Source organism: Aotus nancymaae, unplaced genomic scaffold, assembly GCF_030222135.1.
Source record: "Aotus nancymaae isolate 86718 unplaced genomic scaffold, 86718_ANA_hifiasm-v0.15.2.pri h1tg000004l, whole genome shotgun sequence".
Classification (NCBI taxonomy): Eukaryota; Metazoa; Chordata; class Mammalia; order Primates; family Aotidae; genus Aotus; species Aotus nancymaae.
The window spans coordinates 44,371,924-44,384,719 of record NW_026988415.1 but is presented as its reverse complement, the minus strand read 5'-3'; the positions used below and the strand labels follow the sequence as shown (position 1 = coordinate 44,384,719).

General features: G+C 38.9%; 1 protein-coding gene across 7 annotated transcripts in view; it reads left to right on the top strand.

Annotated features, from left to right (window-relative positions):
* LOC105706448 (ras-related protein Rab-40A-like) overlaps positions 1-12,796 on the top strand; it is a 136,183-nt gene that overhangs the window by 66,813 nt on the left and 56,574 nt on the right. For 5 of the 7 annotated variants that reach the window (XM_064362190.1, XM_064362170.1, XM_064362178.1 and 2 more), the window contains 3 exons: positions 625-786; positions 2,014-2,099; positions 5,768-5,879. The gene's annotated coding sequence lies outside the window, so the exon portion shown is untranslated. The remainder of the gene's footprint in view (positions 1-624; positions 787-2,013; positions 2,100-5,767; positions 5,880-12,796) is intronic. The other 2 variants (XM_064362175.1, XM_064362168.1) reach the window with 1 other exon arrangement.

The window sequence follows — 12,796 nt, the reverse complement described above, 5'->3', positions numbered from 1 at the left end:
TGCTGCAACCAGGATTTTGATAACACAAATGCAAGCCCATAGCCCTGTGGTTATTGCAGAATCAGGAATGCCTGTGTGAACTGAAGTTACTTTTCATTCCTTTTCTTTTCTTTTCTTTTCTTTTTTTTTTGAGATGAAGTCTTGCTCTGTAGCCCAGACTGGAGTGCAAGGCATGATCTCAGCTCACTGCAACCTCTGCCTCCTGGGTTCAAGCAATTCTCCTGACTCAGCCTCCTGAGTAGCTAGGATTACAGGCACATACCTCTATGCCTGGCTAATTTTTGTATTTTTAGTAGAGATGGGGTTTCATCATCTTGGTCAGCCTGGTCTCAAACTCCTGACCTCGTGATCCACCTGCCTCGACCTCCCAAAGTGCTGGGATTACAGGCGTGAGCCACCACACTCGGCTTCATTCCTTTTCAATGTTGTTATTAGAAGATAGATTAGGAAAGGAAAAGAAAAAAGCCCCAGTGAGAAATCCACTGACGACCATTCTAATTGTTATGATCACTACTCAATTGTATCAGTGTCATTGGTCACTAACCCAGTGCCTAGCATGGTGCCAGGCACATAGTTACTCTAATAAAGCACAGTGATTGCTGGGTTCTCTCTCTCCTTGTGCAGCTCTTCATGTGGATGTCTGAGCTCATATCAGGTCTGAAGGAGGCAGATTCTGAGGATTTGAGTCATGATGGCTGCCAAAGCTTCTACTCCTGATTTAAAGGGCAACAATCCTAGGAGACCAGCAGCACTTACATCCCTGGTAGGATATGACACCTGCATATGGTGAGTTCATAGATCTGAACAAAAGCATGTTGTGGAATAGCTCCTGTGAGGTTCCCAAAATAGCCTAAAAGTAAAGAAGCTACTTGGATCTCATCAGTGGGGAAAAGGTTTAGTGGGTGGAATTTCCTTTCATCAGCAGCTGCATGATTTGAAGTAGCCCTTGACACCCATCTAAGTGATGCCTGCTTTGAAAGCAATGAATTAGCCACACTGAAGAAAGAATTTGATCTTAATATGCATTTACAATAAATACCTATTTTTCTGACTGTATAAGTCATTCCCATGTATCTCCCAGATGGTGGTTGAACTATGTAGTTGGTTAGCAGGTGTTCCTAGCGATTTGATTCATGTAGTAATATTCTCCTTGCAGTCTATCAGTTTTAGCCTCATTTTAATTTTTTTTAAAGACTTTCTCAGAAAAAAACAAAATTGAGGGAATTCCACAGGAATTTTAATATCAACTTGTTAATTTCTAAAAAAAAATATATGCTAGTATTTTGACTGGGATTCCATTGAAAGCATGGATCATTTTGGGGAGAACGGACATCATAACAAAACTGAGTCATCCAACTCAAGATGAGGAAAAAAAAGGCCTAGAGACAATCTACACGTCAACTCTAGAAAGATCCATCTATAAAATAATAGTTATAATACTTCCAATTTTATATTTGTGGTTAGAATTGAATCAGTTCAATTGTGTTTTTCTTCCTTTTCTTCCTTACCTGATGAATCCTGAGTTCTTTGGTGGTAAGAGGGAGGGAGAGAGAGAGCATGTGTATATATCAGTGTATGTACATGCACATATATGTTTATATCACTGAAGTTGTGATGAGCGTCTATTGTTAGGAACACTTAAGGAATGTTAATGTGGTCACATCAGTCCCTTTCAATTCCTCGCACATTTTATGAACCAAATCAGAGTGATTATTCTTTGCGTTTTTTCCACCTTTCCTCAGCCAGCATGGTTACCATGGTGACTCAGTGACTACTGTGGAATTTTGTGCAGACTGAGCATCCATGTATGATTCTTCTCTAAATCACTCACACCCAGTTGTCTGTCCACCAGACATAGTATGAGCCTTTGATCTTATGTGCAGTTGTTCAATTTTAAAGGGCTAAGAAGAAACTTGCTTTGCTTCTCTGAGGTTAAGCTACATAACATAAGAGGACAGTAAGTAACATAAAAGAAAAAGAAATGGGTTGTTGATATTCTTCTCCTTCCTCAAGCTTTATCAGGAGGTTAGAAGAAATATTACCGGAATCATACGGCATGGACTCTCTTGCGTCTGGCTCCCTTCAATCAACATATGTGTGTGAGATTAACATTTGTTGTTGTTTATAGTTGTAGATTATTCATTCTTGTTGCTGTAAAGTATTATATTGTTTGGATATTTCACAATATAGTTATCTGTTATAGGAACTTGGGTATTTTCCAGTTTTTAACTTATCATGAGTAATGATGGTATGAACATTTTTGTTTGTGTCTAATGGATGGGCATATATTTTCATCTCTCTCAGGCGTATACCAAAGAATAGCATTTCTGAGTCATAGGGTATGTCTGTGTGTGGCACCATAGATACTACCAAGCAGTTTGTTAAAGTGTTTTTTTTTCAATCTGTATTCCCACCAGCAGTGTGTGAGTGTTTCACTTAATCCATGTCCTCACCAACACGTGATATTTTCCATCTTTTCCATTTTTGTTGTTCTGGTGAGCATGTGGTAGTATCTTTTCCTAGTTTTAATTGTAATTTCTACAAAGTGTTAAGTCTCTTTTAATTCAAAGAAGGTCCATCCTTTTTTTCAGCATTCAGAACCTTAGTCAGAGTTCTCCAACGAAACAGAACAACTCATATATATACACATACACACACTCATATATATGTATGTATGTATATGTGTATGTGTAGATATACACACACACACACACACACACAGACAGACATTGCAGAGATATTGCAGGTTCAGTTGCAAACCTCTGCAGTAATGCAAATATCATATTAAGCAAGTCACATGAATTTTATGGTTTCCCACTGCATATAAAAGTTATGTTTACACTACTGTAGTCTGTTAAATATGCAATAGCATTATGTCTATAAAAATGGTGTACTTACCTTAATTTAAAAATACTTTATTGCTTCATCTGAGCCTTCAGTGAATCATTATCTTTTTGTTGGTAGAGGGCCTTGTTGCTGTTGTTGGCTAACATATCAGGGTGGTGGTTGCTGAAAGTTAGCATGGTTCTAATAATTTCTTAAGATAAGACAAAAATGAAGTTTGTTGCATCCATTGACTCTTCTCACAAGATTTCTTCCTAAGCATGTGATACTATTTGATAGCGTTTTACCCAAAGTTGAAGTTATTTCAAAATTATAGTCAATCTTCTCAAACCCTGCCACTGCTTTATCAAGTTTATATAATATTCTAAACCTTTTGTTGTCATTTCAATGATGGTCACTGCATCTTCACTAGGAGTAGATTCCATCTCAAGCAACCACTTTATTTGCTCCTCCAGAGGAAAAAACTCCTTATCTGTTCAGGTTTGATCATGAGATTGCAGCAATTCCGTCACATCTTTAGGCTCTACTTTAATTCTGGTTCTCTTGCTATTTCCACCACATCTGTAGTTACACTTCCACTGAGGTCTTAAACCTCAAAGTCATCCATGAGGGCTGGAATCAACTTCTTCCAAATTCTTGTTAATGTTGATATTTTGACCTTTTCCTATGAATCACAATGTTCTCAATGGCATGTAAAATGATGAATTTTTTCTAGAATATTTTTCCATTTACTTTGCCTGGGTCTGCCAGAGGAGTCATTAAGCAGTAGGCCTCAATAGTGGGCTTAAAGTATTCAGTAAACTATGGTGAAAACAGAGGTGCTATTGTTTAGGCTTGTTTTATTTCTAGAGTACAGGCAGAGTATATTTAGCATAATTCTTAAGGGCCCTAGGATATTCAGAATGGTAATTGAACATTAGCTTCAATTTTAAGTCACTAGCTTCATTAGCCCCTAAAAAAAACAACTCAGTCTGTCCTTTGAAGTTTTGAAGCCAGGCATTGTCTTCTACTTTCTAGCTATGGAAGTTCTACATGACATCTTTTTCACTATAAAACTATTTTCTCTACATTGAAAATATTTTGTTTAGTATAGCAATCCTTGTCAATTATTTTACCTATTTCTCTGGATAATTTGCTGCAGCTTCTACATGAGCACATGCTACTTCACCTTGTACTTCCATGTTGTGGAGATGGGTTCTTTCCTTAAACGTCATGAACCAACCTTTGCTAGCTCCAATTTTTCTTCTGGCTACACTTTTCTTCTGCTGCTTCCTCATGTTTCTTAGCCTTTATAGCATTGAATAGAGTTAGAGCCTTGCTCTGGATTACACTTTGGCTTAAGGGAATGTCGTGGCTGGTTTGATCTTCTATCTGGGTCACTAAAACTTTCTCCATATCAGCAATGAGGCTGTTTTGCATTCTTTTCATTCCTGTGTTCACTGGAGTAGCACTTTAAATCTCCTTGAAAAATGTTTACTTTGCATTGACAACTTGGCTGTTTGGTGCAAGAGGCCTAGATTTTGGCCTATCTTGACTTTTGGCATGCCTTGCTCACTGAGCGTAAATATTTCTAGCTTTCGTTTTAAAGTGAGAGACATGGGACACTTCCTTTCACTTGAACATTCAAAGCCATTATAGGGTTAATATAATAGCCCAATTTCAATATTGTTGTGTCTCAGGAAGTAGGGAGGCCTGAGGACAGGGAGAGAAACTGAGGAGCAGCCAGTCAGTGAAGCAGTCAGAGCACATACATTTACCAATTAAGTTAGTCATCTTAGATGGGTGTAGTTTGTGATGCCCCAAAACAATTATAACAGTAACATCAAAGACCACTGTTCACAGATCACCACAACAGCTATTACAATAATAATGAAAAAGTTTGAAGTACTGTGAGAATTGCCAAAATATGATAGAAATAAAACGTGAGCACATGCTATTGGAAAAATGGTGCCAATAGATCTGCTTGATGCAGGGTTGCCATAAAATTTCTGTTCATAAAAAATGCAATATCTGTGAAGTCCAATAAAGCAAAGTACAATAAAATGAGATATGCCTATATGTGTGTACACATGCACACACACACACACACACACACACACACACACACACACAGGGTCCTTGACTTATTACGGAGTTATATCCCATTAAACCTATCCTAAATTGAAAATATCGTAAGTCAAAAATGCACTTAATACACCTAACCTACTGAACATCATAGCTTAACCTAACTTGCCTTAGACATGCTCAGAATCTTTACATTAGCCTACACCTTGGAAAAATCATTCAATACAAAGTCTGTTTTATAATAAAGTATTGAATATCTTGTGTAATTTATTGAATACTGTACTGAAAGTGAAAAACAGTTGTATGGATACTCAAAGTATAGTTTCTGCAGAATGTATATCAGTTTTGCACTACCACAAAGTTGAAAAATTATAAGTTGAACCACAGTAATAAAGATTTATTATAAGTAATTGGGTCATGTAATTATGAAGGCTTTATTATAAGTAATTGGCTCATGTAATTATGCAGATGTTGAGATTTCTCAACATCTGCAGTAGGCAAACTTGATTTCCAGGAGAGCCTATGGTGTAGTTCATATTCAAAACTAAAGGTCTAAGAATCAGGAGAGTTAATGATGTACATTCCAGGCCAAAAGCCTGCTGGCTAGAGACACAAGAAAAGGTGATTTGAATTCATGTCCAAAGGCAGGAAAAGACTAACGTTTCAGTTCAGGAAATGAGGCCGAGAAATTCCTCCTGGTCAGTCTTTTGTTCTGTTCAGATCTTCAATTGATTGGATGAGGCCTATGTACATTAGAGAAGGCAATCTTCTTTACTCAGTTAACCCATTTAAATGTTAATCTCATCCAGAGACACCATCAAAGACACACCCAGAATAACTTTTTTTTTTTTTGAGACAGGATCTCACTCTGTTGCCCAGGCTATAGTGCACCATCTTGGCTCACTGCAACCTCCATCTCCCAGGTTCAAGCAATTCTCCTGCCTCAGCCACCTGAGTAGCTGGAATTACAGGTATGTGCCCCCATGCCTGGCTAATTTTTGTATCTTTAGTAGAGACAGAGTTTTGCTGTTGGCCAGGCTGGTCTTGAACTCCTAACCTCAAGTGACCTGCCTGCCTCGGCCTCCCAAAGTGCTGGGATTACAGGCATGAGCCACTGTGCACAGCCCAGAATAAAGTTTGACCAAATATCTGGGCCCCTTGTTGCTCAGTCAAGTTAACACATAAAATTAACCATCACACCTTCCAATTTATTTGCTTAAGATATTTTGCCCTGTGGAATTTGCTTTATGGATTTTGCTGACTTATATCCTCATTGTGTTGTTTATTATGTTCCACTGGCAACTTTTTTCCTTTAAATTTGTATTAGATTTATAGTCTTGATCCAATTCAGATTTTTTGGCGGAAGTACCTACTATATGGTAGTGTTTATTCCTATAGCATTATACCAGAAGGAGGTTAACTGTATCTAATTGTTTCTTCTCTTATGATGTTAAGATTGATCACAAGGTTCAAAAGTTGTTAGACTAATTATTGTCATAGACTGTTTTTATTACATTGAGTTATGCCCCTTGTATGCCAGTTTTTCTGAGAGTTTTAATCATAAAGGGATGCTGGATTTTGTCAAATGTTTTTCCTGTGTCTACTGAGATGATCATGTGATTTTTGTTTTTAAATTTGTTTATGTGATATATCACATTTATGACTTGTGTATGTAAAACCATGCCTGCATCCCTGGTATGAAACCTACTTAATCATGGTGAATTACCTTTTTGATATGTTGTTGGATTCAGTTTGCTAGTATTTTGTTGAGGATTTTTTTTTTTTGAGATAGAGTCTCACTCTGTTGTTGCCCAGACTGGAGTACAGTGGCGTGATATTGGCTTACTGCAGCCTCTGCCTCCCAAGTTGAAGTGATCCTCCCACCTTAGCCTCCCAGGTAGCTGGGATTGCAAGCGTACACCACCACACCTGGCTGATTTTTGTATTTTTAGTAGATATGGGGTTTCACCATGTAGGCCAGGCTGGTCTCAAACTCCCAACCTCAATTGATCCACCTGCCTTGGCCTCCCAAAGTGTTGAGATTACAGGCATGAGCCATCACGCCTGGCCAAGGATTTTTACATCTATGTTTATCAGGGATATTGGCCTGTAGTTTTCTTTTTTTGTTATGCCCTTCCGTGGTTTTGGTATTAAGGTGATACTGGCTTCACAGAATGATTTAGTGAGGATTCCCTCTTTCTCTGTCTTTTAGAATAGTGTCAATTGGATTGAGACCAATTATTATTTGAATGTCTGATAGAATTAAGCTATGAATCCATCTGGTCCTGGACTTTTTTTGTTGTTGGCAATTTTAAAATTACCATTTCAATCTTGCTGCTTGTTATTGGTCTGTTCAGAGATTCTGTATCTTCCTGGTTTAATCTAGGAGGGTTGTATATTTCCAGGAATTTATCCATCTCCTCTTCTAGGTTATCTAGTTTATTTGCATAAAGGTGTTCATAGTAGCCTTCAATGTTCTTTTGTATTTCTCTGGTGCCAGTTGTAATATCTCCTGTTTTGTTTCTAATTGAGCTTATTTGGATTTTCTCTCTTTTCTTGGTTAATCTTGCATATGGTCTATCAATTTTATTTATCTTTTCGAAGAACCAGCTTTTTGCTTGCTTTATCTTTATTTTTTGTATTGTTTTTCCTAGCTTTAATTTTGTTTAGCTCTGATCTGATCTTTATTTACTTCCTTCTTCTAGGTTTGGGGTTGGTTTGTTCTTCTTTTTCTAATTCCTGGAGGTGTGACCTTAGATTGTCTGTTTGTGCTCTTTCAGACTTTTTGATATAGGTGTTTAGGGCTATGAACTGTCCTTTTAGCACTGCATCTGCTGTATCCCAAAGGTTTTGATAGTCTATGTCACTACTGTCATTCAGTTTGAAGAATTTGTTAATTTTCATCTTGATTTCGTTTTTGACCCAATAATCATTCAGGAGCAGGTTATTTAATTTCCATGTATTTGCATGGTTTTGAAGGTTCCTTTTGGAGTTGATTTTCAGTTTTATTCCACTGTGGTCTGAGAGAGTGCTTGATATAATTTCAGTTTTCTTAAATTTATTGAGGCTTGTTTTGGGGCCTATCATATGGTCTATCTTGGAGAAAGTTCCATGCACTGTTAAATAGAATGTATATTCTGTGGTTGTTGGATGGAATGTTCTGTAAATATATGTTAAGTCCATTTGTTCTGGGGTGTAGTTTCAGTCCATTGTTTTTTTTGTTGACTTTCTGTCTTGATGACCTATCTATTGCTGTCAATGGAGTATTGATGTCCCCCACTATTAATGTGTTGCTGTCTACCTCATTTCTTAGGTGTAGTAGTAATTGTTTTATAAATTTGGGAGCTCCAGTGTTAGGTGCATATATACTTAGGATTGTGATAGTTTCCTATTAGACAAGGCCTTTTATTGTTATATAATGCCCCTCTTTGTCATTTTTAACTGCTGTTGCTTTAAATTTTGTTTGTCTGACATAAGAATAGCTACTCCTGCTCATTGGTGTCCATTTGCATGGAATGTCTTTTTCCACCCCTTTACCTTAAATTTATATGAGTCCTTATGTGTTAGGTTGGTCTCTTGAAGGCAGCAGATAGTTGGTTGGTGAATTCTTATCCATTCTGCAATTCTGTGTCTTTTAAGTGAAGCATTTAGGCCATTTATATTAAAGATTAGTATTGAGAAGTGGGATACTATTCCATTCATTGTCCTATTTGTTTCCTGTATACCTTGCTTTTTTTTCAAATTGTATTTTTGTTATGTAGGTCCTGTGAGATTTATGCTTTAAAGAGGTTCTGTTTTGATGTGTTTCCATGATTTAGAGCTCCTTTTAGCATTGCTTGTAGTGCTGGCTTGGTATTGGCAAATTCTTTCCACATTTGTTCATCTGAAAAAGACTGTTTCTTTCATTTATAAAGGTTAGTTTCACTGGATACAAAAATTTTGGCTGATCATTGTTTTAATAAAGGAGGCAAAGATAGGGACCCAATCCCTTCTAGCTTGTAGGGTTTCTGCTGAGAAATCTGCTGTTAATCTGATAAGTTTTCCTACATAGGTTACCTGGTGCTTTTGCCTCACAGCTAAGATTCTTTTCTTCATCTTAACTTTAGATAGCATGATGACAATTTGCCTGGGTAATGATCTTTTTGAGATGAATTTCCCAGTTGTTCTTTGAGCTTCTTGTATTTGTATGTCTAAGTTCCTAGCAAGACTGGGGAAGTTTTCTTCAATTATTCTCCCAAATATGTTTCCAAACTTTTAGATTTCTCTTCTTCCTTGGGAACATGGACTATTTTTAGGTTTAGTCATTTAACATAATTCCAGAGTTCTTGGAGGCTTTGTTCATTTTTTCTTATTATTTTTTTCTTTGTTTTTGTTGGATTGGGTTACCTTGAAAACCTTGTCTTTGAGTTCTGAAGTTCTTTCTTATGCTTGTTTGATTCTATTGCTGAGACTTTTTAGAGCATTTTGCATTTCTGTAAGTTCATCCATTATTTCCTGAAGTTTTGATTGTTTTTTATTTATGCTATTTCACTGAAGATATCTCCCCTCATTTCTTGTGTCATTTTTTTTTTTTAATTTCCTTGAATTGGACATCACCTTTCTCTGGTGCCTCTTTGATTGGCTTAATAACTGACCTTCTGAATTCTTTTTCAGGTAAATCAGGGATTTCTTCTTGGCTTGGATCCATTGCTGGTGAGCTAGTGTGATTTTTTGGGGCGTACTAAAGAACCTTGTTTTGTCATATTACCAGAATTGTTTTTCTGGCTCCTTCTCATTTAGGTAGGCTATGTCAGAGGGAAGATCTAGGGCTCAAGGATGTTGTTCAGATTCTTTTGTCCCATGGGTGTTCTCCTGATGTAGTACTCTCCCCCTTTTCCTAGGGATATGATTTCCTAAGAGCTGAGCTATAGTGATTGTTATCTCTCCCCTGCATCTAGCCACCTAGCAGGTCTACCAGGCTCAGACTGGAACTTCAGGTTGTCTGCACAGAGTCCTGTGATGTGAACCATCTGCAGGTCTCTTGGCTGTGGATACCAACACCTGCTCCAGTGGAGGTGGCAGAGGGCTAAAATGGATTCTGTGAGGGTCCTTAGCTTTGGTTGTTTAATGTACTATTTTTGTGCTGGCTGGCCTCCTGCCAGGAGGTAGCGCTTTGAAGAGAGCATCAGCTGTGGTAGTATAGGAAGAATCAGGTGGTGGGTGGGGCCCTGGAACTCCCAAGAGTATATGCTATTTGTCTTCAGCTACCAGTGTGGGTAGGGAAGGACTATCAGGTTGGGGCAGGGCTAGGTATGTCTGAGCTCAGACTCCCCTTGGGTGGGTACTGCTATAGCTGCTGTGGGGGATGGGAATGTGGTTCCTAGTTCAATGGAGTTATGTTCCCAGGAGGATTATGGCTGCCTCTGCTGTGTCATGCAAGTTGTTAGGGAAGTAGGGGAAACCTGGCAGTCATACGCTTCACCCAGCTCCCACACAACCCAAGAGACTGGTCTGGCTCCTGTGGTCCCCTCAACAGCACCGAGTGTGTTTCCAGGAAATGGGTGAGCTGGGCTGAGAATTTGCCCCAGGCTACCAGCCTCCCAGCTGCAAAAGCAAGCTGGGCTTTCCTGCCTCCCTGCCTGTGGCATCTGCACACCAGATTCACACCCTCCCCTGAGTTCTGGCTGGGAGACTTCCTATTCAGTTGGAATTGTTACAGAGTTCAGCTGGAGGTTTCCTTTTCCCTGTGGTCTTTTCCCAGTACCTCTGGTAGCCCTCCCCAAGGACTTCTGTGAAACAAGGCAGAATGAATGGCTTTTTAAGGGACCCAGGGAGCCCACAGGCTTGTCCTCCTGCTTCCTCTACCCCTGTATTTCACTTAGCTCCCTGAATTGACTCAGCTCCAGGTAAGGTCAGAATCTTCTTCCATGATCTAGACTTTCAGGTTCCCCAGTGAGGGTGTGTTTTTGGGGATGGATGATCCCCCTTTTGCAGTTCCACAGCTTGGGCACTCACAGTATTTGGGGTGTCTCCCAGGTCCTGCAGGAGCAATCTGCTTCCTTCAGAAGGTCTGTGGTTTCTGTCAGCTTTCCTGGTTTATTCCTGCAGTAGTTCTGGAGCAAAAGTACATGATGCGAGTTTCCACACACTTCTCTGTCCGCCTGGGAGCTACAATCTAGTCTTGCCTCCCATCTGCCATGATCCCTCTGGAATTTCTTATTGAGCCTCAAGAATAAATAGTGCAGAAGATCCAGAAATATTATTGGGCCAGCTAGACTGAAGATGGGAATCATTAACCTTGTACCCCAGCTGCAAAACCCATCAACTGACCACAGGTCTTTGAGTAAGTCCCTTCCCCTTTGTTGGCCTCAGCCCAAACACAGAGGAGCACTCAGCATAGAAACAGTGATTAGAGATATGGGCTTTGGGATAAGAAGTTTCTGAATTTGACCCTGGGAACCATCACTTTTTGGTTGTATGATCTATAGTAAGCAGTTTATCTATTAATACTATATACCTTATAATTGTTAGCATATTATATTATTATTATTCATTTCACCTATCTAAAGGGTGAATAATAGGAGTAGGAATACATGGCCAGGTATTATGTTTCATGAACCTATAATGAAATAACTGTTGGACAGAGTATTTGATATATAGATTAAAGGAAGTCTATAGAAATCTTATGAGCAGATCCAAATATATATTATTCAATATGCTACAAGTATGCCATTTCCAATCAGATGCATTATTTAAGAACTGAGGCTGGATCAACTGGAAAAGGGTTCATTGGAAAGCAAAGTTGGGGCAAGGCACAGTGGCTCATGCCTGTAATCACAGAACTTTGGGAAGCTGAGGCAGGAGGATAGCTTGGGCCCAGGAGTTCAAGATGAGCGTGAACAACATAGTGAGACCCCATCTCTACAAAAAAATTTTAAAATTTAGGCACGGATGGTAGCACATGGCTGTAGTCCTAGCTACTCAGGAGGCTGAAGTGGGAGGATTGCTTGGGTCCAGGAGGTCAAGTCTGCAGTGAGCTGTGATCACACCACTGTACTACAGCCTGAGGGATAGAGCAAGAACCTTAAAAAAAAAAAAAGTTGTATCATTTATTTTACCTTGTAATTAACCAGAATGCCTCATCCACATATTAGTACTTAAGGTAAAAGCAAAACTAAAATAAAAAATACAGGGTACTAAACTATACATATGGTATATTAATTATTATATGGGTTGTATATGTAATGCATGTACACTACATGTGCATACATGTATACACTAAAAAATCCCAGTCAAAGAACATAGCCCAATCTTAACTTCAACCATGATGGGATTGATTTTTTTTTGACACAGGATCTTGCTGTGTCACTCAGGCTGGAGTGCAGTGGCATGATCTCAGCTCACTGCAGCTTCTGCCTCCCAGGTTCAGTCGATTCTCCTGCCTCAGCCTCCTGAGTAGCTGGGAATACAGGTATGAGATCCCATACCTAGATAATTTTTTTTTTTGTATTAGTACAAACAGGTTTTGCTGTATTGCCCAGGCTGGTGGTCTTGAACTCCTGGCTTCAGGTAATCCACCTGCCTTGGCCTCTCTAAGTGCTGGGATTACAGGTGTGAGCCACTGCACCCAGTCTATGATGGGACTGATATTTTTAACTTCTCCACTTGGCTCAGTATTAAGCCTTTGGTGACTATGGATTGTACTTATGAAAAAAAAAAAAACTGCTATGTCCCCTAAAACCTCTGCTACTTATAAAGAGTATAGAGAACTATAAAATTAATCCAAGTTAAGCAAAACTTTACTCCTTCCTGATCCTTTCTTCCCTCCTAGAGATAATCAGTATCCAGAATGGGGTACTTACTATCCCACATTGTTTTTTCAGTCCTTTACTACATATGAGAGTGTCCC